The sequence below is a fragment of the Poecilia reticulata genome, chromosome 16 (genome assembly GCF_904066995.2).
Source record: "Poecilia reticulata chromosome 16, P_reticulata-male-v2, whole genome shotgun sequence".
In the NCBI taxonomy this organism is placed as follows: Eukaryota; Metazoa; Chordata; class Actinopteri; order Cyprinodontiformes; family Poeciliidae; genus Poecilia; species Poecilia reticulata.
In genome coordinates this window covers 34,477,788-34,492,441 of record NC_088845.1, presented here as the reverse complement: position 1 = coordinate 34,492,441, position 14,654 = coordinate 34,477,788, and the positions used below count along the sequence as shown (strand labels likewise).

Sequence of the window (14,654 nt, the reverse complement as noted above, 5' to 3'; positions counted from 1 at the left end):
AATATATCAAATCTAATTAAAAACATAAGTGATAAGTTCTTTACTGTTATGGTCTGTAATATATATTTATTCTCAGTACTAGATATGGTCTCAACAAACCCATGACATTTCAACAATATTATTTTACCTTTTATCTGGAAATAGTGCCTGTTTATTCTTGCCATAAAGTCCTCTGTATTAATTATTGCTCGAAAGGTCTTGCCATACCAGTTTATTCCTCTGTATTTACTTTAGTTTCTTGGTTTATTCTTGCTCTCGCCCGGAACGTTAGCTGGAGATAGGCACCAGCAACCCTCCCGACCCCACTAAGGGATAAGGGGTTAAGAAAAATTATGGATGAATGGGTTTATTCTTGAATTTTGTTCTTCATTCATTTCCATTTAGTTTCCTTTGATTAATATTATCCTCTCTTGGTTTATTGCTATGCCCACTTTAGTTTCTTTCCTGTTGCTAGATTTATTTGATCATTCATTGACGCTCAGTAATCTTCACTCATCACCTGCTGCGCCGCCTAATCATCATGTGTTTCACATCATGTGTTGATTTTTTTCACTGTTCAGCTTCGGATTCTCTGTTTTTATGCCATAATTCACATCTAGTTCGTCGCTCCGTTTTATGTCCCGCTTCTCCTGTTTCAGAGTTTTGCACAATGTGAACGTCTTTTTTTTTTTACCCCCTAAGATGCAGGGCGGTCGGGAAGCGTATCGATGGGGAAAAGGCAGACCGACATAAACCTTTTAAAACAACGGAAACAATTTCTGCATTCTGATTATTGAAATTTAAAAGTGCTGTGTTGTTCTATCACCCCCGTTTCATATCGGACCACTTACAGCACCGGTGTTGACGCTATAAAATGAACGCTCTCTATCGTGGAATCACCCATGGAGGGATTTCTTTATTTAAATGGGTTCATTTTTCAGAGATACAAAGTGAGGGTATCGTGATTTTAGCTACCAGTAGCAGGAGAACGGAGCTGCGCCAAGAAGCTAACAGAAGCTAACAAACACTGAATAGAAGAAGAGCTGCCATCGATACAGTTGCAGCCAAGCATGATTTAATGTTACACAATACAGTTTTACCAAGTTGCTCAATGTCTAAACTGGCATTGTTGTGCATTTAAGGTGTAAAGTTTACCTTCGACCAAAAGTTATATAAAGGCATCCCAGCGCCCCCTTTTGTAAAAATGTCCACCAGCGCCCCCTGCCGTCCTATGAACGCCCCCTGGGGGGCGGTACCGCCCACGTTGAGAACCGCTAGGCCAGATGTTGAATTTTAGTTCTGCAACAGCATTAAATCTGTTTCTGCTGTGATATATCTTTGCTAATCAGACTACAAATAATAGTGGAACTTTGCAGAAGGTGAGAAATTGGGAGATGGAGGGTTATTTATTATCTAAGAAGAATTTTATTGTGAGGATAATCTCAAAGTATTCCCAGATGTCAGAGATTTTTCTCTTGCTGGCTCCATTTCAGACAATTAGTCAAGTTTACTTGTGTAGCACTTTTCAGCAACAATGCATTTCAAAGAGATTTACATCATAAAATCACAAACATATAAAGTCATAAAAAAACAACATAATCTAAAATTGAGAAAAGCAGTAACAAACATTACATTTTGATGATTGCCATCATCAATACACATCAAATATATTGGTCAATGTTCATTTTATTTAGGCCACTGAAGACAAATATTCTCCTCTGATGCGAGACCAAAAGGACAACAACCCATGATGCAGCACGGCTCATCTCTCTTTTATTTTGAAAACCGACATGCAAAATGAAGCAGTCACGTAACCCAGGCAATGCGAGGCCTCGTTTGTTGCCAGTCACGTGGTTTTCAGCAACCTGACACAAGCATAGACATAATATAAGGAGTAGACCCCGCATTGGCTGCTCCAGCGCAGGATATACGGCGGCCATCTTGGAGCGGTACTCCCTCCTACTTTGCTCAATCAAAACAGCAGAAGATGCCTCAGCACTGAGGGATATTGTTGTTCTGATCGATGGACTATTGATGTGAGGGCTCCACAGACAACATTTCACAAGTAAGATGGACATATTATTGTGTATATTCTGTGAGTGGAATATTACTTTACTGTATTTATGTCCACCAGCGAGATACCAGCTAATCTTCACTACAGTGCTTAGTGTAATACCAGGTTCAGCCCCGCTATAAAGGATAATTGAGATTCCGTAAATGTAAAAAAATTAATTATTCTCTTAACATTGACTTAGATTATCTGACACAAGAGCCTGTATTAGAAATGAAACAATGTAACATACAACTTATATTATGTGTTATAACATTCACCAGCAAAGTTTACACAGGTGGTAAAGACTATTATTTATGTGTAATTTTCTCACTCTGTCAAAAGTAAGATAGCTCCCAAATTTTCCGTTTTTTGTTTTGAAGGTTTTATAAAGACACGATATGAGGAAGAAATGGGAGATATCTATAAAGATTCACTGCAGCACAGATGAATCTCGGATCGGATTTTGGACTCAATCTCAGGTGCGGAATCACTCTGAAGCTAGAACTCGTCGGCTGGAAAACATAGATATATATCTAAATATATATGTATATAGTATTATATACATCCTAAATATGTATGGATGTATATAGTATATACAACCATACATATCAACATGTATCCAATATATTTTATTAAGTATTAATCATTATTTATTTGTCATTATTAACCATTATTTGTGTTTGTATAGTTATATAAATATGTATTGATCTTACTAAATTAATTATTAAATAAATTATGAAGGGCTGTGGGCTTTGTAATATGCTCATCATACACCAATATCAGAATATTCCATTCCTATTCTATTGTTATTGGCACTAAGAATATTGAAATATGCTGAACTATGTATTAAAAACATACTTAAAAAATACAATTGTTTATAAATGTAGCTTTGATAGATGTTTCAATATGGTTTCCAGTAACAAAAAAGTGTGTTATGATCAATTAAATGCACTGATACGTCATTGTGCTGCTAAACACATAAACTGAGCGGAGTGGAGTACTGCTCCAAGATGGCCGCCCTAAATCTCGTCAGCGACAATAGGCGAGAGCGGTTCATGAGGCTTCTACTCTTATATTATGTCTATGGACACAAGCCTCGAAGCGGGGCTTCATCGGACACGTCCCCTTTTTACTCGGTACAAGCCTCGAAGCCTGGATTCAGATAGCCCATCACTGTCGTCAGTTGCTACCGGTATTTAGCTGTGTGCTAACTCTGCTGTGCCGCCTGTATTGGACTGTGTGAGCTTCTACATTAAATTCATAATTTCATCTACATCCTGGGTCTACCTGCGTCTCTCCTCACCACCACTAACCCTTTTATGACACACAATGAGAGCAAGAAGAGGTCAGGTACACAGTACAGATTATTGTTGGGTGAGGATGAGGATGGGGGCATGATAAAGGATGTTCTCCAGGTACAATACATTCCTGCTTTGGAACTCCAGCTTCCTCCCACCATCTAAAACATGCGTGTTGGTCAACTAGTAATTCTATGATGCTGTTTGTTGTTTGTGTATGTCTGTGGTTGTTGAGCCCATCTAGCCTCTTGTTGGTTAAATCTGGGCTGTGACTCAGCTGCCATATGGCCCTATGTAGAACAGGGGGTTTCTTCTGACATCATTGTTCTGTTGGTTTAAACTAAGTACTGACCTTCTAGAGCCAGAAGAAAAAGTGTTAATCAGAAGCTCTATGGTTGCAAAGCAACAGTACAGATGTTCTGACTAATTTGAGATTAGCTTGAGTTTACTTTTTTTCTAAAGTGAAAGTCCACAGTTCTAATGGCTACATAAAACAGCAGTGTTCACAGCTAGATTCTAGCCTACTAGTGCAAAGCATGTCATGCCCCCGTGCCTTTGCGCTCTGATCAGTGTAACACTCCTGCAGTGAACAGGTAGACTCTCTGAGTGTTCCAACGCTTATCCAAATCACAGAGGCTGTGTAAAAGCCTTGACTCATGTCTCTGCGTAGCCCTATGGCTTTGAAAAATGATCAAAGTGCAGAGTGTTGGTAGGGAACGTAAAACACACTGCAAGCCAAACATCAATTTGTAGGAATCAAGCAGCCAATTCTCTGAGGGTCAGGAAAGTTGTCCTCTGCCTTCTTCAAAGGGAGAACTAATGAAGCCAGAAGTCGCTGTTTTTTGAGAATGACTTGGTGTGTGGTCAATTATTGTGACCTGAAACTGACAGTAAACCAATTAGCCATTAGTACCAGGCTGTCAGGCAACTGATGAGCGCTTCATTTAATCCCACAAGGGGAGCGAGTTCAAGTATTAAGGTCATGTTAAGTTCCATACTGCATGGTTCTAATTCAGATCAGTCCACATCATGAGTTATCTTCATACTGTGCTCCATTTAGTACTACTAAATATTTATGTGGTTTTATTCAGGCTCTCATTGTCTTATTCAAAAACAAACATCTAAGGTGTGCTTAGATATGTGCAGACATAATCATGTTTATAGACATAAATTCAGTCTTTGTCTTTCTTTAAAAGGGGTGGAGGTTATGTAAAATACAATATTTTAAGCTTTATTTATTGTAATGTTATTCCCTCAAAAACATACCTGTGTGTTTTGATAATTTCATGCATGTTTGAGAAATCCTTGAATCTCCCATGGCAACCATTCATGGGTGCCTAAATGCCTGTTTAAAAGCCTATTTCCTCAGAGCTCCTCCCCCACAGCTCCTTCAGACTAGTGGCAGCAGCAATTAGCAAACACTGGGTGGAACTGCACATCTGCTGAGCTCATGTAAACTACTTTTCATTGCACCATTGGTAAAAAACATTGTTAAAGGCTGTATGGAGGGTTAGGGTTGTTGTGACAACGGGCTGAATTCGGAATGTTGGAAAGAGCAGGACCCATGTGGACCATTCATCCACATAGACCGAGAACCCAAAGATTTCAGCTTTGGCCTCCTCTGATCAGAATATATTCTCCCAGCATTAAACTGGTTTGTCCAAATATAATACAGCATACTTTAAACACACTTCTATGTGAATATTCTTCACCAATGGAGTCTCGAACAGTTAATGCATACAGAGCACAATGTATTGTTCTCTAGGGAAAAACAATACCTGATTCAGCCAGGGCTTTCTCAATCTCTGACTGCTCTTCGTCTGTGTTTTTTTTTTTATTCCTCTGTCAGAAATTTGTGAAATGCACCATATAATAGTTTGTAGTGAAGCATTTTCCACATGTTGATTACAGCACCAACTGTGCTGCCTGGAACAGTCAGAATATTTAGAAGTGCAGCTGTAACCATTTCCATTGGTATATTTTCAACAGTGAAGCCATTTTGAGTAGGCTGTTCTGATTTCATAACTTTAAATAATACTTTAGTGATGAGAAATGTTTTAATAGACCATCAGTTAATATGGATTTGGACATATGTAGGAAGTTCTTATGAGGTACGAATGCTATCTAAATACTGACAGATGTCAGGTAATTTCTTTGCTTTTCTAGGTCTTACTCCTATCCTACATGTTCAATACTTATTTCATATGTGATTCCATCACGTTTAACATCATGTACAAACAAATTAGCTCTGATTTCTTTGCATTCATACAATGTCTTGTGTGAATTTCATTTCAGTAGAAATACATTGACATGTTTAATACTTATTTTTTTCAGCTGCATGTACTTGAAAACCTAATCACTTTTTATTAACCTCATATGTATTGTTTGAGAAAAAGCTTCTATTCTCTTTGATGGGACAAATACATTAAACAATGCAAATAGCAATTTGCTGACTGCTGCTGAAAACAATCAGGTTTTTGTCCAATCATGAAGTGTTTTTTAATTGTATGTCTTTCTCGATTGAGACACAAACTTCACAATTATGAAGTAGTTAGCAAATAACTGTTGCCACGAGAATGTCCTGAAATCACAAAGCACAAAACAGGCAGACTTGCCAGGTTGTTAATGAGTTTTTGTGCTCAACAGAAAACGGTTAATTAAAATTTAATTCACATGAATTCTCCAAGCAGAATCATAGTGCTTGTGTCTATATTTTGAATCATTTTGTTCATCCTCTGACTCACAGCTAATTAAGTCACCCTAATTAATTAAGTCAAACTGAGCTCCTAGTTTTTAATACAGACTAAATCATGTTTACCATACATATCAGAGCTAATTTCTCTACTTGTAAACAATTATTAAAACAATATGTGTGGCAGATCTTAGTAGTGATACATGAGATGACAATGCACACTACTCACTCACCTTTTCATTAAATTCACTCTTCCACCTCTGGGCCGGTCACACCTTGACTCCCTGTTCTCACAGACCCTGACTGGAGCCCCTGCATTTGGCATCTCTGTATGATGTGATACATCACAGTACCTGGCTGTGATTGCACCCCGGACGCTCACAGCAGGCTATTACCCAGCCTAATTACCAGGCAGCCTGCAATAAGTCAACAGCAGTTGGAAAAAGGGGCCACAAGGCAGAAAGTCCCACCCTCACCTGCAGGTGGTGAGGACCTGCAGGTACAGGTCCTCACCACTGGACCTGTACCTGCAGTGGTGAGGAATAACCCCCTTCCACCAACACACGCATCCCAAATGCAAAAATTGTTTGGCTTCTGACGCAGCTTCTAACCCTGAGTCCATTAATCGCTCCTGTAAAGTATGAAATGCTTGGAGCACTACAGACAGAGAGAGCTTCAATCTATCTCATGTCTTGGTCAGGCAGTCTCAGCATCACTTTAGTGTAAAGACATAAAACCACTTCCATCACCTGAAGAACACACTGTGGTTCGCTCTCCAATCACTGTGCCCTGCAGACAGCATCTGGACCTCCAGTGTCTGCGTCCTCTGCTCTAATGGCCCCAACAAACTCAGCAGTTTCTGTCAGAGACATTAAAGTTAGAACTAGAACAAGTCTGAGAGGAATTTGTCTGAAATCTGGTAACCATTAATGCTCTACAATGAGCAGTTCTCTTATCTTCATCAGCAACACATTTACAGACTACAATAATTATTCACCCCAAAAGCTGAGATAGTAGAGACAGGCAACATTTGGCATCACAATGTATGTTAAAAAAAGTTTTAGTAATCCTTGTGTCACTTTTAATGAGATTTATTTTCTGCCTCCAGCAGATACACGATCATCAGGCCTTACACGGATGCTGACAACCAGTCTTTACTTGAGTACAATTGTCTAACCAAAACATGACAGAGGCTGCCACACACATGGCCAATCAGGAGTGAATGTAATCACTCCCAACAGGCAGTCAGCACATCCTCTGCAGGGGTCTCCCACTGCCAGTAGCTCCGTTTTGAAATGTACAATGGACCACACTGCACTGAGCAGCAAAGCCGGCGCTGGAGGAATCGGGCCTTAATTAAAGTTGTACTAATTAAGACAGTCCTGAAAAAGAGCAGGGCTTTGATAGCATTAAAGTAATCACTGTGGAGCTTGGAGAGTGATTTTGTTCAGCAGCTGAATGCTGATAGTATCTCTTAGCAATACACTGAGGAGTTCTCTCTGTCTAATCCAATTCTGGTGAACTGGTTACACACTGACAACTGCTTCTGTAAGGCTGTTTGTTGTCCAATTTTAATGTTGCCATGATCAACAGAACTGTGATATTGTGTGCAAACCGTGTTTGGAAAAGAAAAGAGCATTGAATTAAAATATTTTTTGTAAACTACTACCAACATATTAATTATGTACGACCCTCATTTTTAAAACTTTTATGCAACACCTATGCTGGTATATTATATTTTACTTGACTGTTTATGAAAGTCTCCCACACTGACCATCCATAATGATTTGTCTATATTAAACACACACATCAATTTGCAAAAAACAAAAAATAAATTATGCTATTATGCTGTTGAGTGGATTATGGAGTAGTTTTGACGCAGAGCATTGTATAACATCTGAACAAATTACTTCAAATGCATTTTTATTCCAATGAAAGAAAGTCAGAACACATGCCCAAAACTTTTGGAAACACAATCACTTCAGGGGACAGCGGAGTTGCAGTAGAGCCTGTGGAAAAGGGGCAAGACTCTAGGATGATTGAGTTTCAGGTGTGATTCTTTCAAATAATTTTTATCATTTCTGGACAAAGATTTAGAAGTTATCTCTTAAAGCCATATTGGAAAAAGAAAATGACAGCTACCAGCTCCAATACCTGAGCAGCCAGATGTGGGCTGAAAGGTCCGCTGTCATTTATATCAGAAGTTATTCTGAGAGGAATAGAGAACTGCTTACCAACTTGCACAGATGAGATTGCACTCTTAGAGAAATATATAAAACAGTTTGTGGATGCAGTTGCTGCTTTCATATATTGTGAGGATCATTCCTCCTATTAGCAGGAGCCTTCAACATACATCACATATATTTCAAGTCTGCAAATATTCTGCTTCTTGCTTGTGAAAACGACTGATTATGGTGACTTGTCTGTCACCATACAGACCTGGATTCATACTGACCTGAAAACCATAGGATGTGTTCCAAGACTTCACCACAGAAGCAAAATAACAATGTCTCTGCATGCAGAAGTCGGGATGCCGCCGTGTGGGATAGAAGGCATGTGGTTTAGTGTCCTGTACCCAGCATGACTCAGAATCTTCTACTGAAACCCGGAAAAAACATTTTCCATCCTGGAGAAGGCCCAGCTCTACATCTCAACAAATACTGCTGCCAAATGATCCTCAATTGTCTAGACCTCACAATTTACTTTTGTCTAATGAAGATAATAGTTGGTGATGAAGTGTCCATTTTATATATCATCATGTACCTGATCATTTGAAGTATTTCTTCAGTTCAAATATACAGTAGATCTACTTGTGTTTATGTGTGATTAAAGTTGCTAGAAGAAACAGACTCCAGTAGGTTTCAGTTTGTGCAACAGTTAATTTTCCCTAATGTCTTAATGTTACTACCTGTTCTTATTTACTTTTATTCATTCACTATTTTATTCATTTTGCAACTCACCATATTATATTTTGATATAATTATTATATTTTGAGTGTAATAATTCTGTCATAGAATTATATTAAAAATATTTATTGAACATACTTCAAATATATTTTAAATATACTATTGATATATTAGTAATGTATTTAAATTACACTTAATTTTTATTTTTTATTTCCTGCTATTGATAATAAACTAAAATTTTATCCATCCATCCATCCATCCATCCATTTTCTTCCGCTTATCCGGGGTCGGGTCGCGGGGGCAGCAGCTTCAGAAGGGAGGCCCAGACTTCCCTCTCCCCAGCCACTTCTTCCAGCTCCTCCGGGGGAATCTCAAAGCGTTCCCAGGCCAGCCGAGAGACATAGTCCCTCCAGCGTGTCCTGGGTCTTCCCCGAGGCCTCCTCCCGGTGGGATGTGCCCGGAACACCTCACCAGGGAGGCGTCCAGGAGGCATCCTTACCAGATGCCCGAGCCACCTGAAGGAGCAGCGGCTCTACTCTGAGTCCCTCCCGGATGACCGAGCTTCTCACCCTAACTACAATTTTAATTACTCATAATTCGTCGCCCTACTTTCCTATTTTGTACATGACATGCATAACTACACTACACTACTTACATTGTTTTAGGCTACAATTACAAAGGAAGATTAATTACACAAGATGCCCAAGATAATTCAAATATTTTGTTTTATTAACAAAATTTTAAAATTGTCCAATTTTACTCACAACTTAATGAACTTTACATAAATTATCAGTTTACACATCAAAAGTGAACATATGAACGTGGAAATTTAAGTGTGACAATAAAACATGAAAGTGAGAATCAACGACAGAACATTCCCGTTCACTGCACCTTACAGAATCCTACAAAAAAGAACAATAAAGCAATTAAACAGAGAAAGTATTTGTATTTTAAAGAAGACAGAAAAATGGCAAATAAAAAAATAATACTTACAATTTTAAGACATTTTGTACTCGCTGTGTATGTAACATCATAAGAGCTGATGATGATTGGGACCAGATGCCTGGAGTGGAAAAACATTTCTGGGTGTTTTCTTTGCCTGTTTATGTTAGAAGCAGAAAAAAATAGTCAACAATGTCATAGAATCAGTTGATGTTGGCATTAACTATGAAGCTGTTTGAAGTGTGGACTTAAGGAGACAAACTACCTTAAAATCTTTCCATCCATGATCTGAACACACTGATCCTTGCAGGGTGGTGAGGGGGGCTGGTGGTGCCCATCTCCAGCAGCCATCAGATGAGAGGCAGGGTTCACCCTGGACAGGTCACCAGTCCATCACAGGGCCCTGAAAGTCAACAACAAATAAAAAAAAAGATAAATGTTAGATTAACAAGGAGAACAAATCTTTCCAGTTACCTTTAAATCAAATCATGTTTATTAAGCACTTAGTGTTGGTAACACAGCAGTTTTTCATGTTGAAAATGTAGCTAGCTCCTCATTGAAAAAACAAACTTACATCATGAAGACAATGTGGAGGTTCATCTTCAGAGCTGGTTGGTGATCTGGTGGAGTCAGAGCTTCTTCTGAGACAGAAAAGTCTTTAGGTTTATGTTGAAGATAAAATCATTGATGAACGAGTTAGAACAACAACCTCACAATATCAAAGTCTCTCTGTCTTATGGAGCTTAATCAAAACCAAGTTAAGTTTGTGAATTAAAGTATAAGTTGCAGCAAACAGCCTCCATGCAGTTATAACATGAAGCTGAATGATTCCTATTGCAATAATCATAGAAGTCACAATAAAATTGATGAAATAATTATTTATGAAACCAACGTAAGTTATATATCTTTCCTGCACTGTTTATAATTAAATGAAGATAATTGATAAGCAAACTTACCACCAGCTAGCAACACTTAGCAGCCTTCGTCCCGCCGGGCTCCTTTTGTGACACACATTTCATTTCCATCGGTTGTTGTCCAGTTGTGATGTCGTCTAACTCGGACTAGGACGTCACCAGCTTGAATTTACCAAAATTAGTAACTATTGTCAAGACCCTCTCTACTTTTAAGGCAATATTGTGCGAGTGAAAATGGCAAATTTGAACAGCGTCTGTTATCTTCCCTTCGTTCAAGTTTTTTCTTCTCTTTGTGGCGTTTTTTAAATAAATGAAAATGTGCAATACCGCCACCATCTGGTCTGGAGTGTGAACTGGAGCTAATGCCGTTGATTATAAGGTTTTACATCACACATCTGAAAATGGATTAGGTATTTTCTTAAAAATTACATCATGATTATAATTTTTTTTATTGTATGCAATTTTAATAAATAGTAAAAGATTATTAAGGCACTTAAAAATTCATACTTTTTAGGTACTTAGAAAGTATGCCTACATATTACATTAAACACACTTTAAAGGTGCCTAAAAGACATAGTTCTGCAAATGTATCAATTAGTTTTATTTTGTAATCAGGTTGCTGTGTGTTGCAGACTTCTGCCCAGGTCCCTCTTGAAAATGAGATCTGGATCTCAATGGGGTTCACCTGGTTAAATAAAGAAAATTAAGGCATACTTTATTAGCCTAAAATTTACACTGAGATGTAATTTAAAACTGAGATGAAATTAATAATCTAAAGTAGTGTTAAGTGAATTTAAAAAATATATATTTTGAGCATATATTTTTAAATATACACAAAATATATTTTAAATATACTTGAGAAAGTGTATATTTACACTTGGGCAAATATATATTTTATTCACTTAAAGTATACTTTTATTTTATATATTAAAAGTGTATTTTGGTACAATTATGTTTAAGTGTGTTTAAAGTTCTAATTTCGAAATTGGTACAAGTATACTTTTAGTATACTTCAAATATACTTATAGGCAGTGGTGGGAAGTAACGAAGTACAAGTACGTCGTGACTGTACTTAAGTACAATTTTCGTGTATCTGTACTTTACTTAAGTAGATTTAATAATGGATACTTTCTACTTTTACTCCACTACATTTTACAGTTAGTATCTGTACTTTCTACTTCACTACATTTCTACAAAACTGTCGCGTTACTCGTTACATCCAAGTCGCGTTGTGTGTTTTTTTTTTCCGTTAAAATGTGAAGTTCAGGGACTTAAGGTGGCGCCGTAAAATCCGAGCAATAACGTGACTTAGTGTCTGTTGTCACCCATCGGCTCCCCCTTTACTCGCATGCGGAGCTCCAAGACATGCGCAGTGGTTTCCTCTGAGCGTCAGTAATATAATAGTACGGAAGCGGTGCATATATCATAAGATATGGCGACATGTAAAATCAGCAGCGCTTTGCTTTCACAGATGGTGGGGACTTCGTCCAATTTTTAACATCACTTGGAAGGAAAGCTTAAAGAAAGGTAAGCTCCGTGGACGTGATGCTAGCAAAGCTAGCTGTATTGACTGAGACACATGTTGCATCTGTGATGACTGACATGTCGCAGATAGGGGACAACGCTGTGACCAAAGTGCAATATTGTAATATGACATTCATGGACGATCCGATTCTTCTGGACGGATCTTGACCAAGTCCTATAGTGCTGAAGCCTCAGTGAGAGCCGTTCTTTGTTCTTGTAATGCTCTGGGTACACTGCAGTAGCTATTTTATTTCATTAAAATATTTTTATATTTAATTGGTGAATAAATAAAACAAGAACGTAGGAACGCAGAGCATGCTCATTGCTCTTTGTTTTCATCTCCTGTGCTCCTCCTGCTTGGTTACTTCTTGCTTATTGGGCCTTGGACAGTGTTCATAGTTGAGCGTTGTTAATTGCTATGTTTAATGGTGCAGACAATTATTATTTCTGACATTGGCAATATGGGCAACCGCACAGGGCGTTATTTTTTAGGGATGGCAGGAGACCTGTGTATTGTGGCACAGAGATGAAAGCAAAACAGATTGAAGAAGAGTTTGAATTGTCACTGGTTAAATTTATTTCAGCTCTAAGTATTTAATATCTAGGTGGGAAAGTGAATCTTTCAGATCAATTTGAGAAGCAGTTTTGATAGGTGCACTTAATTTTATTGTCATGTAGCACGGGATGCTGGTTTTGATTTGGTCTTGGGTTCAGTGGTCCAGACTACAACTCTGCTACATGGCTCCTTGGTTCTATGTCTTCCTCTGCCAGTTGGATTTCTTTCAAAATAAATGTGTGGCAAAAAAAAGTGAAGTTCATGTTATGTTAGGACAGGAGATGTTTCCATCCCTGAAATTATGATGCATAGAATCATATATCTAAGTCTAAACTATGTTACAGAATAAACGCAATAAAAACATGCTTTATCTGTGGCATATGATCATATGATCGGTACACTTAATGATATTAGTGATTAGGCAATGCATTCAGCAAATACTTTTACTTTTAATACTTAAGTATTTTTAAAAACCAGTACTTTTTTACTTTTACTTAAGTAAAATGTTAATGTGGTACTTTGACTTTTACTTGAGTAAATTTTTGTCTGTGTATTTGTACTTTTACTTAAGTACATTTTTTGAGTACTTTCTCCACCACTGCTTATAGGTAGTACACTTAATACTTAGTATACTTAAAGTGTACTTTCACAAATTTAAGTATGTTTGAAATATACTAAAGCATACTTTTTTTCACCTGGGTGTGTCTAAAATCAACCTTAAAGATGGCGCCTGCAATTCGTACTGAACTTATTAAAAGTGGTCTTTGCTTATTGAAAGTACAGCTTTCCTAAGAGATACTATGAACAATGACAACGCCATATTAGAATCCTGACTTCGACTATGTTAACTGGAATGCTGTTAACTCAGGTGTGATGTCATGTTGAGGTCTAAGACCCAACTTTTGAAGTACATGGAACACATCATAAGCCCACAGAGTTAGCTCAGACTTAAGTCAGTTTAACTTTGTCAAGAAGGAAAGTTTTAAGCCCAGTATTAAAAATGGACAGTACCTGTTGGACTAAAACTGGGAGCTGGCTCCAGAACTAAAAGAGAACTAAAATATCTGGCTCTGATTCTTCTTTTAGAACCTCCAGCGATCTGGAGCGAAGTGATCAGATTTGTGATGTAATATTTAAAGAGCTTGAATGTTACAGGCTTCATTTGACAAATTCTACTTTATATCAACACCTTCATATACTGTTAGCCCAATAATAATCACAGTTATACATGGGATGTTGGTGCAAGAGTTTATAAATTAACCGTTGGATTAATATTGAAACTGTAGTAAAATTAAAAACCATTTCTTTTGGCTTGAGTTCCTCTGTGACAATTTATAAGTCTACTGGTCTTTCTTTTTCTCAAAATGAATACCTGTAGATAAGATACTATGTCTGCTCTCTTGACAAAACTACAATTTAAAAACTCTGATAAGAGGAAAATTTTGGAGTACTTACATCGGCAAAGCTTATTGCAGATAAACAAAAAAACTCAGACTGAAGGTTTTTCTTCCCAACATTTCAAATACTTGTCAGTATTGTCACCAGTTAGCAATTTTGTTGTTGACATTAAAGATAAATATTGTAGGGTTTTGGTTTTAATATTTTGACTGTCAAATTATTAACAGAGTATATTCTGCACAAGTTACTTATTGTTGTAAGATACTGCAATAACTTACAATACTACTTAAAATTTTCCATTATTTCTTTTGCGAGTTTTAATGAATTGCAGAGTTGGAATTTTGCTGGAGTCTTTACTATTTTGGGAGAAAAAAGCAGTCAAAATTATGAAT

The 14,654-nt window shown here is 37.5% G+C and overlaps 1 long non-coding RNA gene across 1 annotated transcript; it reads right to left on the bottom strand.

The window, feature by feature from the left end:
* Window positions 1-9,940: 9,940 nt before the first annotated feature.
* On the bottom strand, window positions 9,941-10,553 carry LOC145547761 (uncharacterized). The gene is made up of 3 exons (XR_014084078.1): window positions 10,445-10,553; window positions 10,136-10,273; window positions 9,941-10,027 (listed from the first exon to the last, which is right to left on the bottom strand). It is a non-coding gene; the product is annotated as an uncharacterized LOC145547761 (long non-coding RNA).
* Between the last annotated feature and the right edge of the window lie 4,101 nt (window positions 10,554-14,654).